Raw genomic sequence first — 22,756 nt, 5'->3', positions numbered from 1 at the left:
GGCTTCTTTTTGTGGTGAAAAATGTATATGCTTTACACATACCATCACTCCGACATTGTAGTGATAAAAGAATACTTAACTTGAATCAGCTATTGTTTATTTCCAAATAAAACAAAATTATAAAGCAATTTCCGAACAGAAAAAGGAGAAAAAAAAAACACTTTTTTTGGTAACTGCATACAAAGAGGGGCCTTTCGCAGTCGACATCTGAAAAAAAAAAAGAATACAATAGGCACATAAGTATGTGATTTACATTGTTACTTTTAGCATTAAGTGCTTACATAAATAAATTACAGTCTCTCTCTCTCTCTCTCTCTTTCTCTCTTTTCAACACGTCTTTGTAAATATCAGTTCCCAAATCAAATTTCACAATTTTTCGCTGACCATATATATATACAAACGAGTGACGAAGCTTATAGATAAATTGATAAATTTCTACGTTGACTGGTGATTTGTATTGTAACAAAAATATATTAACGGAACATGGCTTACTGACCTACACCCCAGTACTCTGCTTGGAAAGCTGGTCAAGCTTGGTTACCATGGTGTTGTATTTGGAATTGAGGCTGTTCATGTTCGCCCTGAGGTCGGTGCGCATTGCGTCAATACTCGCTTGTACTTGCCTCATCACCTTCTCTGTGGTCGGACAAGCTATGGAGACAGCATGGGTCATGGACCAGGGCTCCCGCCTACAGAAATACATGTATGATAATGGTAATAAATTTTAAATATTTATACAACGAAAAAAAAAATATATAAATGATGGGTCATGCCACAGGAAAAAGTGAACTTTTAAGTCACAATTACCTCAATAATAATAATAATAATAATAATAATAATAATGATAATAATAATAACATTTCTGTTCAATGAACAATGCGTTCAACAATTTGACAACAAGCTGACCAGGCATTTCTGAGGCTAGGGTGGGTAAGTAAAAAAAAAGAGGAATTGGGCTGGTGGTCAAGTGGAAAAATCAAGACATATTTAGATATTATAAATTAACAATTTGTCAGTAACTGCTTTTCTTACAGTTGCTAATTCATTTTTTGTCATAGGGGATATAAAGAGTACCGCAATGCTTCTTTCAAATAGGGCAAAGCGATTAAGAATGAATTAAGTAATGTATTTCTTCTCTGTTACTTGTTCATTTAAAAACAGTCTAATCAGACTCAATATTATTACTCATTACTCACCGTTCGAGTCCGCAAGTGAAAGCAAACAAGGCAACCAAAACAAGCAGTATATATCGCGCCATGTTACCTGAGGGGCTGAAGCCAGAAATATGGTGAATATTTGATCATCATTTCATAAGCTGTGCGTGAAAAGAGGCACCTGCAAGGCTATCGGGTTTAACACTTAATCCTCATTTTGACTTACATTTCTGTGCGTTCGTGTCAGTGCACACGCACACCCAAATATAGTGTGTATATGCCTTTTTTATTTTAATTTAACGCCAAGAAGTGAGTTTGATAGACAAAGCATCAGATAAGGACGTAGCTTATTCACCACCAAATGCCAAATGTGCTGTTCTGTGGTGGCTTTCGATATCTAGAAAGATAAGAGCGATTCGACCTGAGTGTGCATTGTGCCCTTATTTGATTTCATCCACTCATATTACTTTAACATTTGTAAATTAAATTTTATATGAATGAATAGTATACGAATAGTATATTTGACGTGAATAAACATAGGCCTATACATAAATAGAACTGAAAGATAAAACCAAAATTTAAGAAATCGACCTTGACCCAACACGAGTTAACGTCCTGTCCCATAATTCCAAGCCACCTGTCATGTGGTCTGCAGGTGCGTTCAATCAGCCAAAACCAGGCCATAAATCAGTACTAGAGAGTTTCCGTTGCCTGTGAGATACGCCGGCTAGATTAATACGTCATCGGTTTGTGCGCACTTGTGACGTTCACCGCATTCATATACCGTCATCCCATCTAGTCAGCGCAATACAAGCGCTCCTATCTAGCCAGTGCGGAAGATTATTGAAAATAGTTATTAAAGGTTATGTTTGCTAATTTATATGATTTATATACTTTTTTTACAATAGTTCAAGTGTATGTTCATGCAAATTTCAACTTTTTAACAGAGAGGAGCCGCTAGTTTTGGTTTATCAGGCACGTAGTCGGGGGGCTGATCGTTGGGTTCTTACGAACTGCCATTTTTGTCGGGAAAAATTGCACTTTTGGGTAATATTCGTCTCCTTTTTCATAAAAAAGAATCCTCTCCTTGGAAATAGATGGCTACGGGGCCGTATATTGTTATTATTATATTGGAATGAGCGCCAGCATTCCGGGACATTACCGGAACGCGAAGAGAGAAGCGCGTTACTGGATACATTAGCACATACGTAACAATCTTGCCGTCGTATCCCAACTGCACCGGAATTACATGTAGTCCAGGTTATAATGACGTCACTTAGTACCATGATTACGCATCAGTAATCTATTTGCCAGAGGGCAAAGGCATGTCGAGGTGAACCACCTTCTCCGCTTGGATTAAACTGCATAGTTATGAATATTTAAAAACATTGGTTAAAATCAAAATCATCATTTGCGGAACATAGTTTAAATAACTTACTGTTTTTTAGGTTAACTGATACGCCAATTTAATATCCCTGTGGTGACGCTATTTAAATATGTCTAGAGTGTGAACCCATTTATACACGCTCCTGTTATGACGTCAATTTTAATTTAAAAATACAATTCGCTTTTTAAATCAGTTAAGAATGAAATACAGCCCCTCCCCTCCCCTCCCCGAGATTTTTGAAAATCATGTTTTAAGAATCTTTATAATTTGTCAACCTTTTCCTTTTCGCCCAGGGAAAGTCCTTTATTTTTTCTTCAGGTACAGAGCAGTCGGAGAACATCGTGCTTGCTTTAGGCCTTCAACATGCCCAGTAATCCCCCCCCCCCCCCCCCGAGTACCTTTTCTAAGTCTGCCACTGTTCCGTTACCTCATATGTTCGCCATCGTGTTTGATTTAAGTCAAAATACCGTGGTCGTTCTTAATTCCTGAACCTCACCAGCTGTTTGTACCCATTACCTTACTATCGCGATCCGTGCCCTAACAGTCGGCGACGAACACATTGATCTGTTCAGGCAGCCAAGCAAGATGTCATGGATCGCTGTTCTGGTTCTGGTTGGCTTTGTTGCCCTCTCCTACGGGTTAGAACGGTGGGTGAATTATTATAGATTTCATTAAACTTGTCGCTGGTGGATCCAAGGTGGTCGGTTGATTATTTATTATTATTATTATTTTTTTTTGGCTGGGGTGGGGGGGCACAAAGGGAAAGGTTCTATAGGGCGAGGACAGTTTTAAAATAAATTCCTCGGTTATATCCTCAGTTATAAAATCCTCGGCACTGGTTATGATTTTTTATTATTATTTTTTTTTTTGGGGGGGGGGGGGGTACTGTACATGTGGGGGGGGGGGGGGCAGAAGGGGGCGATCATGATCCAAAATTTTGTTATTGTGGAAGGTGGGGAGAAGAGCAATAAGGGAAAACTTCACTAGGTTAATTTAAAATATTAAGGCAATTTAAAATATTTTTTTTAACTTTGGTTGGGGGGGGGGCAAGAGGGGAAGTAGGAGACACCTTATAAAGTAAGTGCACTATCTTCATGATCTTGACGCCGATATTGCTTGTGCTCAAGATTTAGGGGGTGGCTTATACATGTAACCGTCTGCGTTACATTTGTAAATTGTTATCCTCTTGTTTATGTGTTAGTCCAGGAGTCCTTTCACCAGAAATCTGCAATCAAGTCGGTTGGCCAGAAATGTATTAACTGGTTGCCAATAATGAATTGATTGCACTTAAGTTTAAATAATACAACGCGTTCACATGCTTAAGAACTGAATTTTTATCAACCGATTCTATTAACCTAAAAACATCTATCCTTTCTCCATGCATTGCATTTTTATTTCATACATTTCATATATTTAGTTACGTAAAACTCCGGTATCGTATTATTTCCAGTCGTGAACCTCCGTCTATGAGTAACCCGGTCTCGATCAAGTGTGGCTCTACACATACACTGGCGAAGACGATGCATTCCGCCATGACGGCCCTGCAGAATGAGTTCAGGGCAAATCTGAGAGACCTTCAAACCAAGTACGACGACCTTTTGGTGAAGTTTAACCAGCTTTCGCAGCAAACATCAAATAGTAAGTATTAATTAATAACTTTATTTATTTTATTTATTTCAATTTATTTTAATTTTCATTCATGTATTAATTTATCTTCTAATTTATTCATTATTTTATCTGCTGTATTGAATATTGAAATCTGAGAACTAAACGTTTTAGACTTGATCCCCCGTGGCCAATATGCCAGAACAAAAGCAGACATACAAACAAAAATTATAAAGAAGTAAAACGTGTACAGCCCTTTCGGTCGCTCAAATCACATGTGCTGACGTCATTATTCTTCATTTCAGCTATGGTTGGGTAATGCTGAGCTGTAGCCCTCGGTAACAGAAATTTGCTAACATCTATATTCCATAATCCAAATTCTCAATAACAAAAACATACCTGTTTTGTCACAGAATCTTTTATCTAATGCACGCCAATAAAGATGAGACATTTTCTTGGTTCAGTGCGTTGGGGCAATTAGATAAAACGTTTTTCTTAACGGCATAAAATGAGAATTTAACTTGTTTACAATTACCCCGTTTATCGTTTTTGACATTCCTTGCACCCACTTTTTGCTCTGAACGCGTTTTTAAATGGAGTCAAAAACCTAAGTTATTGCGTCTTAATTCTCTATAACATCCCTTCGCGTTGGTTCTCTTTACCCGAATAATGGTTAATTTCTAAAAAATGTTCATCAAATACGAATAACCATGAAGCTTGTCACCATTTTGTCACATTTATGTTCCTACACAGGTAGGAAACAGTAAATATTGACTGCAGTAGCACTACCTGAGGTGTGCCTCACATGAAAATTTGGGACCGACAACTGGGTCACAAGTTTGTCTCATTTCTAGGTTACTTTCACACTAGATAAACAAGGAGTGGAACAATTTATTTTAATTTAATTTTATAAATGTAATGTAGAAATTAACGAAATGTGTTCTTAGTAGACCAGCATTTTCTCTTTGCTAATGAAGTACTAAAGACGCATGCTGAAACGGGTCAAAGCTGTATTTTTTCACGTTTAGGTAAACGTTCAAGCTTATTTTTTCCTTTCATTTTTTTCATTTTCTAACATAAATTGTGCGCGGAGCCCCTCCTTTCCTCCCCCCCACACACCACAGACATGCAAAGAATACAAAATATTCGCTATTTATATTCGTGTCATTCGTAAATTGTAATTAACATGTGTTATTTTGGGTATAATGTTACCAATTAAGCAGTAATCACTTAACCACTTAACCCATCTTCATTTTCTGTATTTTATGTGTGTGCGTGAAGCCCCCCTCCCCCCCACACACAACAGACTTGCAAATGATACAAAATATTCGCTATTTATTTTCGTGTCATTCGTAAATTGTAATTAACATGTGATATTTTGGGTATAATGTTACCAATTAAAGAGTCATCATTTAACCACACATTCAAAATTAATCTGTGAAATAGTTTTTTTTCGTGTCTCCTACGTAAATATGGAAAATTCAAGCTGTTTTGAATTAAGAGGCCTATTACACATTTTAAGTAAAACAATTTGGAAACGAATTACATTTTTATCCAACATTTTCATTGATAAATAAAGTTAAAAACGCCACAGAGTCGAATAATGAAGTATTTATAATTTATTCACAAAAATGCCTGTATTCTGATAAAGTCCCAATGAGTCCTGAAATAGGTAAAATACCATGTTTTAAGGCCCAATTGCCCAGCTGAGATACGTCTGGCAGTAAATGTAATATAATTTACCTATATTATATGGGCGAAATGTGCTGGGTGTCGGCATCATTGCTCCAATATAGGCCTACATATATCAGATTTTATTTATTTATTTATTTATTTATTTATTTATTTATTTATTTATTTATTTATTTTAGTTCAGATGAAGTTTTCGTTCAAATGTAACACTTAAAATACATGCTACATTCTTCCACTCATAATAAAATAATTACCTCTATTAAATAAAATTAATACTTCTACTTACGAAAACTGTCATATTTAAAACATAATACTCTTGCATGCGGTTTTCGTTTGCCGAACTTCGGATATTCCTCAGAAAAAAACACACCAATATGCTACTAAGATTAACATGCTTTTTTATTCCTCCTCAAAAATATGATCAATCATGCTAAAACTGAGACTCAGGATCAGGCCAATCCGGAACGCACAGAGCTCTCTGTTGTATTTGGAGGCCGTGCATGGATGAATTTCCACCCGGTGATACGCTGTTTTTGGCACCACGAGGCAGAAATTCACTAAGAACGGACTCTCTTTCTCTCTCTAGAGCACTGTGGATTCTACTTCATCACTGTCATCTTCATTCCGGAACCACATGAGATAGCGCAGGCGTATCGGACTTCAGTGCGCAACCAGCTGGACTTCTGGACAGCTAGACGCATTACAATTTGCTCTATTTGCTCTCTCTCTCCACTTTTTCCATTTATAATGACAAATTTCAACATATATCTCCCCAAGAGGAAGATGCCCTACTGGGGACAGGGGTGGGTCTTACCCCCTCTGAAACGAGATGTGTCTTCTCAATTTTGCGACAGCCTTCCTATCCTCAAGTGGCATCCGAAAATGGGTTGTGTACGAGATGCTTACAAAAAAAAAAAAAAAAAAAAAAAAAAAAAAAAAAAAAATTGTACGTTTTAATTGCTACCTGACTCTTAGGTAGTAAACTGAAACATTTACAAAATCATAGTCGTGAATTGCTTACAACATTTCTAAACAAGGAAAATATCATTCTAAGAATAAAGGAAAACGAGCTCTAATGTCGTTAGACTTTAAAAATGTGAAAAAATATAATTTTTTCTTTCATCTTCCAGGCTTGAAATATTTTGACCTTATAAGTGACCTTATGAAAAATCATATTTAGAAAGGCAATTGGACACATCCACCTCTGGACATTGCTGCTATATCGGTGTCATCTTGGGCCAGTTTTCTATGTCATAACCTTCGTGTTTTCTTTTCTCTGAAATGACAAATGAAAGAATCAACTGACTAAAGACAAAACTAAAGGCTCTGAATCAAAATAAATAAAGAAAGAAAGAAAAAAAGAAAGAAAGAAAGAAAGAATGATAAACAGTGGTAAAAGTTAACCATAACAAAAATGAATAGTTTTACCCCACTGGTGGCCGTGGATGAAGGATTTTGCTAGTGGACGGGGTAAAAAGTTTTCTTGATTTTGTATATTTTTTCTCGTTATGCTGTAAACTAATCATTGTTATATTTTTGTTTACTTATTATTTTTATTGGAGAAAAGAAGGGACAGTATCGAATACCTCTGAATTTAAAAGGGTGAGGAAGGGCACTAGTCGGCAGTGCCTTTAGACCCGCTATTGTTACCTATACAACCGTTTTGTGAGGTCAAATTATGTGGTTGAGACCTGCACATTGCGATAGGTGTGCCTCTAGGAACAACCGAAGTCACAGCCACTCAAACGATATGTTTACTCATGGTTTATAATAATAATAATAATAATAATAATAATAATAATAATAATAAAACTTCAATATCAAGAGCTTGTTTTTTTGCAATTTTGAAATTATTAAGAAGCGGTTTTATATTTCTGCCTGGGAATTCGGGGGTAGGGGTGGCGTATATGCACATTAAGTTTACACGTCTGCAAAAGAAAAGAGTTTCTTAAAGTGGTTCCTGACAATTAATCCGACATGAGAATCGAGAAGGGGGGTATGTGTAAGTATTATAGCACGCATAATAGAATGCTCTCACACTAGTGGAATATTACAATTACCCGGGGACACGGATTGATTTTTCGCTAGATAATGCAGAGACATTGCTATGGTCGATTCCGTGTACTTTCCCGTGCTGTGACCAGTGATTGCCTTTGCGCAAAATTGAACGCCATCCCTCAGTTGGCCTCTGGTAGAGGACACCACCTAGGGGCGGATATAGATTTTTTTAAAGGTGGAGGGGTGTTGTCCTGCTTTTTAGGGATTGACTGGTCTCGGATTGCGAGGCCGACTCTCGACCCCCCTGGTGTCAGGTTCGGGGCATGCTTGAGTCCCCCCCTCCCCCCCAAAAAAAGGTGTTTTGAAAGGTACATGCCGCCATTTGGTACGGTTTAGAACTATGATTCAGCTAGACGTTTTTGGTGCGTTTTTTAATTAGAAATCGAAGGTGGCGGGGGTTAGGACCCCCCTGACACCCCCCTTTAATACGCCACTGCTACCATAACGATATTGCTAAAGAGGTCCCTTAAAATCCCCCAACCTGAAGTCAGAGAAGAATTTCATCATCTGTGTTATGTTATAAGAATAATTTATAAGTTTTCTTCAGTCACCTTAAATAGTTTGCCTCCAATATTTCACTGTTTAACGAAACAGAGGCTATTCACCTGGACAGCCTCATTCAATTTTAGGTGTTCTGGTAGACACCGAAATATTGGAAGTAAACTAATTCAATATTAAGCTGTTGACTGAAGAAAACTTACTTTATTCTCCAACCTGAAAATCTCACCCCCCCCCCCCCCTTAGGTCCCCCTCCGCACCCTTATTTGACCTGATCTGTCGCTATGGCTGAGTATCGACAATAGACTTGTATAAACCGACGCTGGGGACACAAAGGCTCACCTGGGGCGTGAAACAATCCTTTACAAATTCCAACAGGTGACTCGTAATGCACGTAGCGGGCAGGTGCAAAATCAACAACGGGCCAGGAACGTGGATGCTGGCGTCACAACACCGTAAAATTGGAAAGGCGGTTTGTTGGGGGGGGGGGGGGGTGCAATGGAAATGCGGCACATACGGGGTTGAGGATATGTCGAGAGGAGTTTTGGTAGGCATGACCGAGCAAATTTTGTGTCGTTGAAGATGAGGTGATATATGAGATGGTTTAATTGGTCTGAGATCGGATATGCAGTTGATAGGGGAGATTGATGAAAGAATTCTGCTGGTGTTTTAATAAAAAATAAGGACATAGCGAAATCTGAGGTCAAAGAAATTATTATTATTAAAGGTGGTATTTACCTTATGTCTGATAGCTACACTGAAATATGTACTAGTGAAGTCAGATTGTATTGGAATCAAAGATAGAAAGAAACTGCTAATTGGTGGAAAAATGAATGAGAAAGTCAATGAAAGAGTATGCAGCAATCGAAGATAACTGCAGGGAAAGGGACTAAGATTTCATTGTTTCATTGTTTAGGGCAAGAAAGCATATGGAAAAGCAGTTGCTTTGCCATTAAAATGGAGATTTATTTATTTGCCTTCCATGTCAAATTCCCATCTCGCCAATGAGCAATACACCATAATATGTCGATCAAAAATATTGTGTAAATAAGAATGGGAAGTGTCAACCTTAGGGTAAGTGTAGGGTTGAGTGCTTTTATTTTAATAGCCTGTCACCTTATTCGTGTATTTTAAAGAATCGTTTGAAGTCGGGTACTTAAACGAGTAGGTTATGAAAACATCGAACAATCTAATGTTCTGCGTTATCTGTTCTGCCCGCGTGCAGGCATATGCCGTAATAATTTTCTTTACGCAACGTCCTCTGGAAAGGCGGTCCCCTTTTCACTCACGCCACTTTAAAAATGAGGAATAATTTACTTTCATGCAAACAAAATTGTCCTTTTATAAGCATGCCTCCTGTGGCGTGATGCTGGCTACTTCTTTCTAATTAAAATGCGTATTCGCTATCCCAATCAAAATGCTAAAAAAAGAAACATTTCGCATCTGTTTTAAAATTTCTAACAATTTCACAAGTTTTAACCCCTTTGGTATGTAACTTTTTAAATCTGCTCCTTATGACAGAAGCCAATGGAATTCAACTGCTTTCTGACTTCAACAGAAATTCCAACAAGCTAAAATTCTCCCCCCCCCCCAAATCAACTTTTTCACAAACACATCCACACCCTTTACCTATCTCCCAACCTCACCCCAACTTTTTAAAAACGCATGCAACGCCAATAACAGTGCTGGCGTCCCTTCCTGACACGTTTTATGGTGCCTTGCGCACGCTTTAAAGCACCTCTCCCATCGATCCCCCCCTCAACAAACATCCCGCCTTGGAGCTGGCACTACTCTATGTTGTGAACGAATCAATGTGTTTTTTTAGTTTGTTCGGTCAACCTTTGGAGGACTCAATCTTTTCATTGACTATGGTGTTTTCGTATCACAACGCCGGCTCTGCCTGTGTCCACAAAAACGCATTGAAGAATTATTGGCATTCCCTCTTCAATATGGAAAGTAATTTGTGACCCAGTGTGAAAAAAAAATCGAGGCGGGGCTGTACTGAGTAACTTTGACTTTGACTAGGAGTGGGAGTCCTATTTTACTGAGACTTTGAATTCCCGCCTTTTTCTTATTCACACTTTCTCTTCTCCATCTATATTTCTCTCTCTTTTAAATAGTTTTTCTGCACCATTCAAAATTGAGCTTTTCAACGTCTAGGCGCCTTTGTCTCCCTTAAACCATCTAATGCCTTCTATCAGTTTTACCTCTCTCTCTCTCCCTCTCTCTCTCTATTCTCCCATCTCTCTCTACCTCTTTCTCTCTCTCTCTCTCTCTCTCCCCCCCTCTCTCTCAATCTCTCTCTCCATCTCCATCTTTCTCTCTCCTCATCTCTCTCTCTCTCTCAATTCCCCCTCCTCCTTGCTAACCAGAATTACACCTGTGCTGCAACAAGTGTACAGACCTCACAGACCTATCCCCTCCAATTAAACTACTACACACATAGCCAAACGATTTTCACCTTTGCTACATGGTCTATAGTGGTTGATCTGACCTCTCAACGCCTCTATATGATCACGAGCAATATAAAACCATCCCGTTGTCCTTGTCAAACATGTGACACGACAGACAATCCCTACATCGGATCGAATTCGGCCATTTCATATCAAAAGGACGTCAGGATATAAAACCCTGTCTTTGTGCTATCTATATTGTTACTTTATCTTCGAATGCATTCCTCCAACACGCTCAGTGCGTTGTGAGGTTAAAGAAATGTTTTTTTTTCTTTTTGTGTCAAATAATGGCCTATTTTTTATACCTGTCGACTTATTGTCATATGAAAAAATAATATGTGTAATTATGTAAAAACGGCACGTCAAAAGATTTGTTCTCTGAGTCAAGAAGGAGACACGACCGTATCCTTACGGTTGCTCAATTTTCATGTGAGACAAGAATGCTTAGCTTAATATCCCTCTAAATAAAGAGTTCTCTGACATAAAAGAGGAGATAAAAAAAGGTCCACGGTCCATTTCCGAGGCCTCAGCAAACTGACACAAACTTTTCTAAATTATATACGGAAAAACTTTACTCTAAGACTTTCTACACTAAAATGTACCCCTATAAAAGTAGCACTACGCCAAATATCTACATGCTAACAACAACCCCTCAACTGCAACAAGCAGTTTCAACAAGTCATAACTGAGAGAAGAGAACCGCACGGATAATCTCACATAAGTGTCAAGAGACATGCCTAATAAAGAAAAGGTTTGGTCCCTAAAGTTCAACTTCCTTTGGTGACATTTTACTATTGAGCAGCCAGCTAGAGTCATATTTGTCGAGAACCTTCACAGAGAATATTTCCTCTCAATCTCTCGCTTGATTTCCCCTAAGTCTGCGGGACGTATGAAAAGAGCCATGGCATGCTTTGAATATGGCATCGATTTGATCGTCTGCTTTTGTTATTATGTTATCGTCTGCTTTTAAAATCTTGAAATACTGTGTGTAATTCCCTCTGCTTGACCAACCTAAATAACCTAAATTTCTAATGTAGCAATCTACAAACTGAAAAAAAAAACCCAAAAAGATCTAAATAGTAGGCCATCACTGACACAGCAGTGTCGTCTGCTTTTTTCAATTGTCGTTGAACTTTCAGTGTCGTCTGCTAGTTTTTCAGTTGTCGTCTGCTCTTGGCGTTCCCCAACAGGGATGAGTGTGGATCTAGTCATGATGTCACAGCTACATGGACTAGACGCACAATCATCCCTGGTAGGGTGAAATAAACTATCGTCTGCAAAATATTCAATTATCGTCTGCATGCTCTGTTGCTGTGATTTTTTCGCGCAAATTTGACTGAAACTGGAAGATGACGTGAGCTAAAATCCACTCATAGTCGTTTTTTTAATGAAAATTTAACGTAATTGGCGTAAAATCGCCAAAATGTTCGAACGTGATTTTCTTTAGCGCGCGCAATTTAAGAAACAATGTAAGATGACGTAAGCAAAAAAACCGCCCCGTGTCGCATTCAGGTGAAGCGCCATTATTGGTTTAGTTTACACGTTTTCAATGTGGTAAAGGCGCAACGAACTTGCTTCCTGGTCCGAGTAGGCCTCGTTCCCGCCAAATTAGGACCCATAATTACCGTCTTACGCAACATTGCGTCAGGTCTATTACAGTATCGATTTAAGAAAATTCCTCAACCTGTCAGACTCCAGTTTTCAGGTACACGCGTGCTGGGATTACTGCACGTTTGGCACCACGCCTTAATAGAATCCATTGAACGCCTCGGGGATTTAATCCTTCCCAGAGTTCAGCCAGGTTCGCCCCTCCATTTTCAATCTTAGGTGAGCGCTTGAACTCCGTCATCACAAAAGTTACTATCACGTCACTAGATCCATTAAAACCACACCTTGGCGTAATAGTCGACGTTGCCTAATATCGAAGGACAAACCCAGCGCACGGACCGTGCTGCTAAAGACTCCCGTTTAAATGAAGGTCGCTCACATCTTGCTTTAGAATCAAGGCGAGCTAGGATCAACTTACACGCGTTCTGTATTATTTGCCGACCTCTTATTTTCCCTCACCTACGCTCCGCATGAGCTTCGTCCCGTGACACCGGTTTTAGCCCGACTCACGTACGTAGACGCGGGCGATTTTACAGGGAACGTCCGCAAGAACGGCACGGCGATTTTTCGACGAGAAACGCAGAAGCCGTGCAGACCCAACACCGTCCCACTTGTAGACTGCGACCTCGAGTTAGCTCTCCCCTCGTAGCACGCTAAGGGTTTTGTGAAGACCCTTTCAATATTTGAGGCCGCATAAACAGTGGCGACAATTCAAGATTGTTGTACCAGAAAAACTGCATTCATACCTGGCGCATGCGCAGTGCGTCGCAGACGGGCGTAACAATAGACGGAGTTCACGTATCACGAGCTTACAACAACATCAATTTGCTTTGCCTTATAGGCAAGTGCTGTGGCTATAGGACGGTTTAAATAATATAAACGCGTTTCACTATGGCCGGTGAGTTGACAGACTTTGTTTTTTAAGGTGTGAGGGGTCTTTCGAGACGCCTGTGGATTTGAAAAGACCACATTAGATGCCTGACCTGTTCTTTGAAAAGTTTATTCAAAGGAATTCTTTGGATTTGGGTTTAGAAAGAAAATAAAACGATTTTGCGGTGTGCGAATGTAAAGTCTTTGCCTTCCCTGCCTCCTGCCGAATATTGCATATAAGAACAAAGGAGAAGTAAAATATCAATAACTTTCTTTGTAATTTTCAGTTGTGAAATTCGAGCCACTTTTTATTCGGTGATGTATTCTTAAATAACGGTTTTTACAGCGTTGTTTTTATTACCAATTGCGTTAGACTTAATCTTTAACATTTCCGTCACCTTACGTTTCCGCGGGCTTTTAATTATAACGTATTATGTAGCTGAGGTTAAACAAAACTTGCCATACTATAAACACTGCGTTCGTATTATATCGGTCAAGAGTGACAATTTGAAATCGACTGAGGTCACGTGCTGGTAAGATCAGCGTGCCCCGCCTAGTTGCATAAGCGCAACTTTCACGCAACGCTGCGTAAGGCCCAATAAAATGCACCGAAGTTACCACCCATCGTAAAAACCAATATATATATATAATTTTGTCAATTGTACTCAAACATGCTGCTCAACTTATGAGTCTTATTTTAAGAAGAATTTACGTCGATATACAGCGTACATTTAGATACTTGTAATAGTATCATTTTTACGCCTGTTTCGATTTCTGCGAATTGCATGTAATATTTTCATAAAGAACATTTTTCGTTGTTGTATAATAAAAAGATATTTATCGAGGCGCAATGAGCCACATCAGTGCGTATGGGATATAAGTTACACCACCTTCTGTGACGCTTACATAAAGCCTTGAATCAATTTTTTTCTTGTGGTTTTTAAATGCATGTTAACAGGGCTTTAACGTACACAATCATATTAAGCGAGAAATTTGCCCAAAGAATTGAAAACGCACAGCAGGTTCACTCTTTTAGGTAGTAAAAAAGAAAGACTATAATGTTAACAAAACAGCGGCACTTAAATCATACGGGAGTGAACTGACGCTTTGACGTCATGGGGACATGATACCGTATCGGCTTAGAGCAGGAAAAAGAAGAAAAAAGAAATAGCAACGCTGAACACTCTTATGACAGGCCTACACGTACGCACAAAATTCCATGTCATGTGATTTCAAACTTTGATGATTACGAACTGTTCTTAATGACCCATACATTGTCGCTCTTGGAGTTCGCATCGTGAAGAAATTTTGGTATAACATTTAAAGTCATCTGTAGTATTTAAAATTACTCGAATATATATATATCTGTATCCTATTATTTCACTGCAATGGAATAAGTTAAAAATAACTAACTCAAATGCGGAGTGCTCAACTTCTGAGGCTTCTTCATTTGTTTCTTCGTCAATTCAAAAATAACACCATCATTTTAGCTGTCAACTGAGAAGTTGCCCGAGTTGCAAAAATGTTTTGTTTTAAATGTGTTAAGTGACTTGTGCTGAGGTTATTTTCCTTTAGTAAAGTTACGTGTGTGCAGAAAAACTCGTGAAAAAAGTGCAAAAATCAGATAAGTTTCACCAGCTTGTGTACGGTTTATGTTAAAGACGAATACATGTACGACACAGGTTTAGTAGCATTGCAGACGTGCTTGTTGCAGACGATAATCTTTTTTCATAAATATATTGAGAAAATTATAAGAAATTCACGATATTTTGTCAGTCGACAATTTGCCAAGAGAGCAGACGACACGGCTGAAAGAAACAACGCATGATGTTTCCAAAACATAGATTAAGAAAGCTGTAATAAATTAATAATATTTAGTCAGTCAACAGATCGTTAAGTTAATTCAGTTGAATTAGATAGAAAATGTGATATCGCCAAAAGGAAAAAATATTTTGTAAGTGATGTCAAATTGGTAACCTTTGTCATACAAGCAAAAGTTCAAAAGAATATAAATGAAATGATTATAAAGATGAAGTCGGAATTTGGAAAATTAACAGATGTAGCACTCTACAGTAAAAAGCCAGACGATGCGTTTTTTAAAAGGAGCTCTTGCGTTCCATTTTGTCACTCGTGTCTGTCATCACCGTCGAGTCAAAATGTCAATGTAGCAGTGTCACAGGAAAAATCTAACTCAGAAAAAAAAAATCTGCAGTTAAGTGTCGACAGTACAAAGTGAACACAACAGAAAAAAATATGGTAGCAGTCACTGTCACAGAAGCATTACTACAAAGGCAAAATCCCGAAAAACAAAACAAAAAACAAAAAAGGCAACACAAGTGACACGTAAGTAATCCCTGAAATGAAATAAATTGTTAAAATGTTAACAATAGACATAACTGCAGATAGTCAAAGGACAGGGTTAGGTGTAAAAATGACAAAAATACTAATATTTGGGCTAATAATAACGAATGAAATATAGCACAAAAAAGAAAAAAATACTATAACAAGTTAATTAAGTACGAAACATTGTCTAGCTCTACCAGAGGTGATTAAATGCAGGAGTAAGAATACACAGCAACAATAAAAAAGACGCTGAACGATTTACCTCCTGTATTTTTCGTACGTAAAATCGTCCATTTACATTTTTTTCATAATCCAAATTCCTGTCTCTTTACAGTAGAAATAATTTATATCACTGGTGGAGCCCCCCCCCTCAAATTCCCTACCCCACTCACTTATAAACAACCCCACCCCACCCCCGCTACGACCATGGATCCCCACATGTTAGAGTGAATGATTACAGTGCACTGTATGTCATTAAACTATGCTCACACTAGTACTGTATTATAGAAGCCATATGGAATTAAGACATAACAAATTTTTTCCACCAAAAAATCCTATTAAATACATATATATGGCTTAACTTTAAAAAATCCTTTCATATCCTATACATGTGCAGAGGGATTTCCTACTTATACACCATATATAACAACCCGAAGCATATATATATACTATAAGTGCATATACATTGTAAGTACAACTATATATATCCAACACACTAGACAAATAGCCCAATTGTCATAAACAGATTTATATAAAGCTGATACTCCATGCTATTGTTATACTTAGTGCCAGCGGCCAGGCCCAGACGAGAACATGACACCTTCGTTTCAGGTGAATGACCTACAAAGCCACTGTGTCAAAGGTCAAAGGTCAACCATCCCGCACGGCAAGGGCTAGACCTGGAAAGGTCGCATCTCGGCCAAGGGGTTGAAAAAAATTGTTATAATCTGAAATGCTTGTTTAGTTTTAACAGAATGATGAAATAGCTGAATAAGTAGACTATAAATACTGTTACAAAAGTTTCCCCTGATTTAGCGAAAAAAAAAAATCTACACTGTATATAAACACAGGTTTCTTCAGGTGTTGTGGCACACAAAATAATTTTTATGAGGACAGCGCAGATATAATTTCCCTATTGTTCATTATACGACTTTTTTATTACTTGTTTCTCATACACTTTTTATTTTCTTTAAGGGTCGGAAGAGGGAAAATGTTTTTCCAAATAATGTCTTTTTGTTCCTATTTTAAAACTTCTCAGAGGATGTGTCATTTTTAAGTGTTAAAAAGACTTTATCCATATTTTGTTAAGGCAAAGGCGGGCTCATTTTTATTGAATTGTGGGAATTTAACAACGCCATAACACGCAACAATCTTATAAATTCAATATTTATTTCTTTTTATCCTATTGACTTTTAATGCAAATTGCGTTATAATCTCAGTTTCATTCCATTTACTATTTCTGCTGATTTAAACTTGAGAGGACTTCAGAGGCAAGCAATAAAAAAAACTGCCTAATATTTTGTAAATTGCAATGCATCAATGCGCTTATTTGTAAACTCTTAATCTTCATCTTTAATCAAAATAAAATTTACTCCAGTTAACAATGAATTTTGAGAACCATTAAGTTTCGTTTGCGCACCTGTCCCTAACAATGCCAAATACGCGAAAGGAGTGGCCATAAAATGGAAGATATTGAATGCGATAGTTGCGCAGGGCACGGTTGGGAGAGATTGCGTTACTACAGTCCGTGCTGCCAAAGCTGACACAGTGCACATTCAATCCAAGTGCGCGTCCAATTAATTTCTTCATCCCCGTCCACTACTGCACTAAAAGTCTTAGTCTATTATTTCATAATATATTATTTTCCGAGCAAAGCGAAAAATGGTATATTTCATTCTTGCACCCCACCCTTCTAGCAAATTTCACGACCCTGGGAGCTTTTTCTTCCTGGTCTAGAAAACCGGTTGTATAGCTTCAAGGGCAGTTGAATTTAGCTCGAAAATCAGGAACGACCCACTGAAGCGTATTTGCATATAGCCTTTTCTAAGAACCCATCAAATGAAGCGTGTTCAGTACACTGACGTCAGTCATGGTTCCTATTCACAATTTAATGGATGGACGGTTGATGAGAATGTGAGAAAGATAGCCTCAAGCAGGCGGGTTGCGCATAATCCAAAATCATCTATAATTTCAATTGGGAATTATTGGTGGTTGTTTGCTATAAAAAAACACAGATCGAAGCACTGGGTGTGGTCTGGATGTGTATTTCTGTGCTTCTTTCTGAGGGTTTCAGTTTAGAGGTTGAATTTTTTCAAAAAGTTGACAGTTTAAAACAACTTCAGTGGTCGTATTATAATCGAAATAATGAAGAATTGCTTTGGTAAAATTAAAAAAATAGCAAATGCAAAGTAAATTGACCTTCTACCACTGATAAAGTTTTCCTCCAAAAATTGATTAATTTTTAAAGGTGCAGTAATTGTGTCAGACGTTTTAGACATCTTTTTCATGTGCACGGATTTAACGCACTCTCACTATTAATGGTCCAGTGCTACTACTGCACCGGTAAATCTACCAGGTAACCCTGTAAAGTCTAAATGGCGTCCTTTTAAAGTCTACTAAAAAGACCAAATGACAGACAAATAATAAACCGCTAAAATGACCGAAATTTCGACATGAATAATTTACCACAACTGTATAGGTAACCTGGACAATTAGCTTTTAACTTAAGCCTCGTGCAGATTTGCGGTTGCAAGTTAGGCTTGTTCGATGTTTTGCTGGGTCAGTTCTTTCCATATTGACCAACGCACGGTGGCCGTTTGACCTTTATGTAGCAAATGTAATTTACCTTGACATTTCAATAATATATTCTTTAACCATCAAGATATGTCATATCCAAAATCTGTTCACTAAATTACGACCCATTATAAACCCGCTTTTGGATTTTAATATTTTTGTTCTTGAGTCTCTTTCGACATGGAGATAGAGAATGATAAATTCTAGTCTTGGCAGTAAAATTAGACGGTTAAAAAAACGGCTTTATAGGTTCTTGAACGGTCAACCTTGGTGCTAAAAAGAAAAAGGCCAAAGTTTCAAGTAAAAAATGTCATCGTTATTATTATGTTTTGCTTTATAAATTTCCAATGCACTTTATGGAGCGTTTAGCTGTGGACGTGTTCTCTCAGGTCATTTCACGAGGTCACGTGACCCGCGCTGACCGGGCGTGTCCGGGCATTGGACTCGATCTTAACCATAACATCTTGTTTCTGATGATCTTTTAAGCCCGTTTACATTGAACTGTTTATTTGAAATTTCCCTATATACACTTAAACAAGGTCCAGTTTCAGTTCATTGATTGTGCGGATATATGAACAGTAGATGGAAAATTAGGTTAAATTATGAGAAATGAAATTTGGAGGTCGTTTTTAATTGTTGCTGTTTTCTTTGTTGGTGGGATTTGCTTGTTCGTTTGCTTGAGGACAAGGGATCTGAAATAGGTTGATGAAATTATTGAGATTGATAATTTTCTAAGAGGGAAATAAATTGTTTCAGAACCACCTGAATTCATGTCTCTTTATGTTTTGAAAATATTACTTTTAAATTCTAATGTCATTTTCATTTTGCCTTGGTAGAGGCCTGTCCTCTGAAAATGCTCTCAAGTTTATATCTAAAATAATTACGGCGTTAAAAGAAAAAGGAAAGAAAGAAAATCCCAACACCTAACTGACATAAAATACAATATCTTTTTCCCTTTTCAGTGAATGAGACAAAATTAAATTAACAATACGCCTAAGCTATTTACAAAGATTTCTAAAATAAAAAAATAGCCTATCTGTTTACCTCTTTAGTGAATGAGAGAAAATTAAGGGAACAAGAAGGGAAGAAGAAATAGGAATTTGTGATAAAGTAATACATGTAGATGGTCGAGGAAAGTGAGCTTTGACCTGAAGAAACGTCCTAAATAAACATTTCTCTCTCTCTCTCTCTCTCTCTCTCTCTCTCTCTCTCTATATATATATATATATATATATATGTGTGTGTGTGTGTGTGTGTGTACGTGTGTGTGTTAGTGATAGATCTAATATTTAGAATAAGCGTGTATAGGCCTACCAGCAATTCTCTCTCTCTCTCTCTCTCTCTCTCTCTCACACACACACACACACACACACACACACTTAAGTTGCTTTACATAGAAATTAAATAAGACTACATTATGCCAAAGTACGACTCACAGGCTTAATATGTCAAGCCTCTAAGGCCATATTTACCTAAAGCAATAAAAACATAACAACAGGTGCATCGTGAACCGTGAAAATGGGCTATGTTTATATTTCTTACCTAATTTTGTGAACCAAAAAAATCTCCAGGTGTCTCTGTTGCTGTCTCCTGCTTCATGACAGGCCTGCGTACTTGTGCAGGAAAATGTCCGTCTAATTGCGCCAGATGCTCCCTGCAGCATTCAAAAATTGAAAGGCTTCAGTTGTTTCGAAAACAGACGCCATTTTGGACGTGGCAGACGACAGATGCGAATGGAACAACCGATCAATCCAAATACACCACACAGTTTCCGGCGGGGACGCCAAGTCCAGTGCATTCGGCAAACGACATGTTTGAGATAATCAAACGACAGTCGAAGGTGCGACTTCGGCACGCTCTCGGTCTCCAAGCTCTTCGTGGGCATCCTAGCGTCCCTGTCCTCGTCTGTCCTCGAGTAACGGCGTGTCCCCAGCCGGTCATTCAAAAAGCACCATTGTCACACTTGATCGGTGTCCTTACAACGACCCGCCATCTTTGTTCTGTTCAAAGAAAGAAAGAAAGAAAGTTGACATGAATAAGCGTAACGTGACGGAGTTAACTCGGGTGTGTATAACACGAAACTAGAACCTGTTATTGCACTTCACCTAATTTCACCTGCGCTTGACCTCTACTTATCTGACCCAGAAAAACCCATACCTGGCACATCCAAGACCCAGTGCTTTGGTCCCTTACTCTAAATAAACAAACCAGTAAAAACTATAGATTCATAAATTCACTCATCCACGTCGGTGAAAATGGTGTTTCAAAAGCATCCAAAACACAGAGCTTCGCTCCGTTAGTCTAAATAAACAAACCAGTAAAAACTATATATTCTTAAATTCACTCATCCACAACATTGGAAGTGGTATTTCAGTTTGTGTGTATGCTGCCTCACTGTTTGAACGTGCACTGTGAAAGCAAAAGGAAGACGGTTATTTTACTTTTATTGTTATATCTGTAAAATGCTCTTTTTTTTTTTCAAGGGGAAAGTAATCGGATGGAAAAACTGAACGCACCAACAGTTTCGTCGTTAAAATGATGAAATGTCTTGTAACACTCTAACTCTATTTCATAGAATGTGAACAAGAAGCGTTATCTGTCTTTTATTTACGAGTTTTCGCTCCCACTGCAGAAAAAAAAATCAACATCGGTTTCTTCGAAAACGGAATAGTAAACAAACACATTAGAGGTGTCAATGCATTTGCGTACATGAACGTATGAAAGGTTTAATTGTCAATTGTGTAATTCCACAAAAAAGTGAACATCCGAGTTACGTTAGGGACGTACGTTTGTGTAATACTACAGAAGTATGACTTGCCCTTATTTTCTCTGCTTTATATTATGGAACCCACCAATATAGAAAGAAAGCAACAGTAATTAAAACGTGACGTTATACAGTTATGGAAACAGTACACAAAATATCTGCATTAGTGGCCTGACTAAAATGTTCACTTTTTCGTGGAACAACCTAGTAAGGCTAAATCGAAACCGAAAACAAAAGCAAAACAGAAAAATAGAAATTCCTAAGAGTTGTATAAGTATCAAAACTCTACAATAGCATTTCTGACATTTTGATATAAGTTACTATCTAATAATTCTAGATGATCTTCACTTGGTAGTATTAGGCCGATGGTATCTATGAGAAAAGGGTCTTACACGGTGAGCCCTACATCATACAGTGGAAAACGTCACTGACATATTTTTCCTCCTCAAGATGGAGACCAAGCGAGTCCCGCCAAAACAATATTCAAAAGGAAATCTCTGTCGCGCTTACCAGTAACGTATCAAGAAAAGAGTAGATAAAGTGGCTCTTTTTAAATTGTAAATATTACAGACATTTATAGATTGCGTGACAACTCTATTGCAATCATTATTTATAAGATTGTATAGATTTTTTAAAATTTGCCGCCCAAATAGAATCTCCAATGGACTTTTTCTAGCATACTATATTCCATGAGATGAAAGTAGAAAACACATCCCCATACAATTGTACAACTCGTCAACTTATAACAGGAATAAGAGATTGCCCCAAAGAGCTCTTAAGAAAAGGTTAAAACTATTTTTGAGGATGTGGGGGGGGGGGGGGGGGGGCATTTGCAGAAACTTTACGAACACTTCCCATTTCGAATCTACGCGTAACTCAAACAAATATTACTTATTAAAGTGTCCTACTTACAGAGAGAGTAAGACATATATCATTTATAGGTAATCAGTATGAAAATAATGCGTGTTAAATCTACAAAAGCGAAATGGTTTTAGCCAGCGTGGAAAATAACTGCCCTTCGGCTAACAAAAAACATGTGAAACTTAAAGCATAAAACACCTTCACTGCCGCGCCTCGGGGCGTTCACATAGAGAGTTCACACAATGCTTCAACAGATCGCCACAGATGGCTCACACTTGTAAACATTGTGATTTGAAAACAAGCCCCTTTGAGCAATTAAATTTTAACTTGTTGTTTTATAAAGTGAGGTAGGTTTTTTTTACAATAGACTCCTGCAGGATCAGTAAAATTAGAAGCACTGATCCCAATGCTGTGTCATTTTGATCGTTGGCAACGGTCCGTTCTAAGCCGAGTTTAGAAGCGCCAGTGGCACGACCGAACACTGCACTTGATAACCGGCGTCCAACACTTTATCGACTTAATTATTGCAAGAAAAATGCGGTCATTTAAGGTTAACTAAAGAAGCGTGACGCGGTTGTGCAAACAGAGGTAGGGTGTATGCGCACGTGGGTCCATTTTCGAGGTTCTTACGCAGCGTCTGGCGGGAAATTAGGCGATGGTGTTGTCCTTA

At 38.1% G+C, this 22,756-nt stretch overlaps 2 long non-coding RNA genes across 2 annotated transcripts; one reads left to right on the top strand and one right to left on the bottom strand.

The window, feature by feature from the left end:
• Nucleotides 1-475: 475 nt before the first annotated feature.
• On the bottom strand, nt 476-1,350 carry LOC147760294 (uncharacterized). Its single transcript, XR_015330916.1, has 2 exons — nt 1,197-1,350; nt 476-689 (listed from the first exon to the last, which is right to left on the bottom strand). It is a non-coding gene; the product is annotated as an uncharacterized LOC147760294 (long non-coding RNA).
• A 1,676-nt stretch (nt 1,351-3,026) lies between these two features.
• LOC147760293 (uncharacterized) lies at nt 3,027-4,605 on the top strand. The gene is made up of 3 exons (XR_015330870.1): nt 3,027-3,188; nt 3,992-4,179; nt 4,452-4,605. It is a non-coding gene; the product is annotated as an uncharacterized LOC147760293 (long non-coding RNA).
• The last annotated feature ends 18,151 nt before the right edge of the window (nt 4,606-22,756 follow it).

This window comes from Lingula anatina, chromosome 8, assembly GCF_051362555.1.
Source record: "Lingula anatina isolate TDL-2025a chromosome 8, LinAna3.0, whole genome shotgun sequence".
NCBI lineage: Eukaryota > Metazoa > Brachiopoda > Lingulata > Lingulida > Lingulidae > Lingula > Lingula anatina.
Note: the sequence above shows the minus strand (reverse complement) of the source record. Positions and strands in the feature narration are given on the sequence as shown.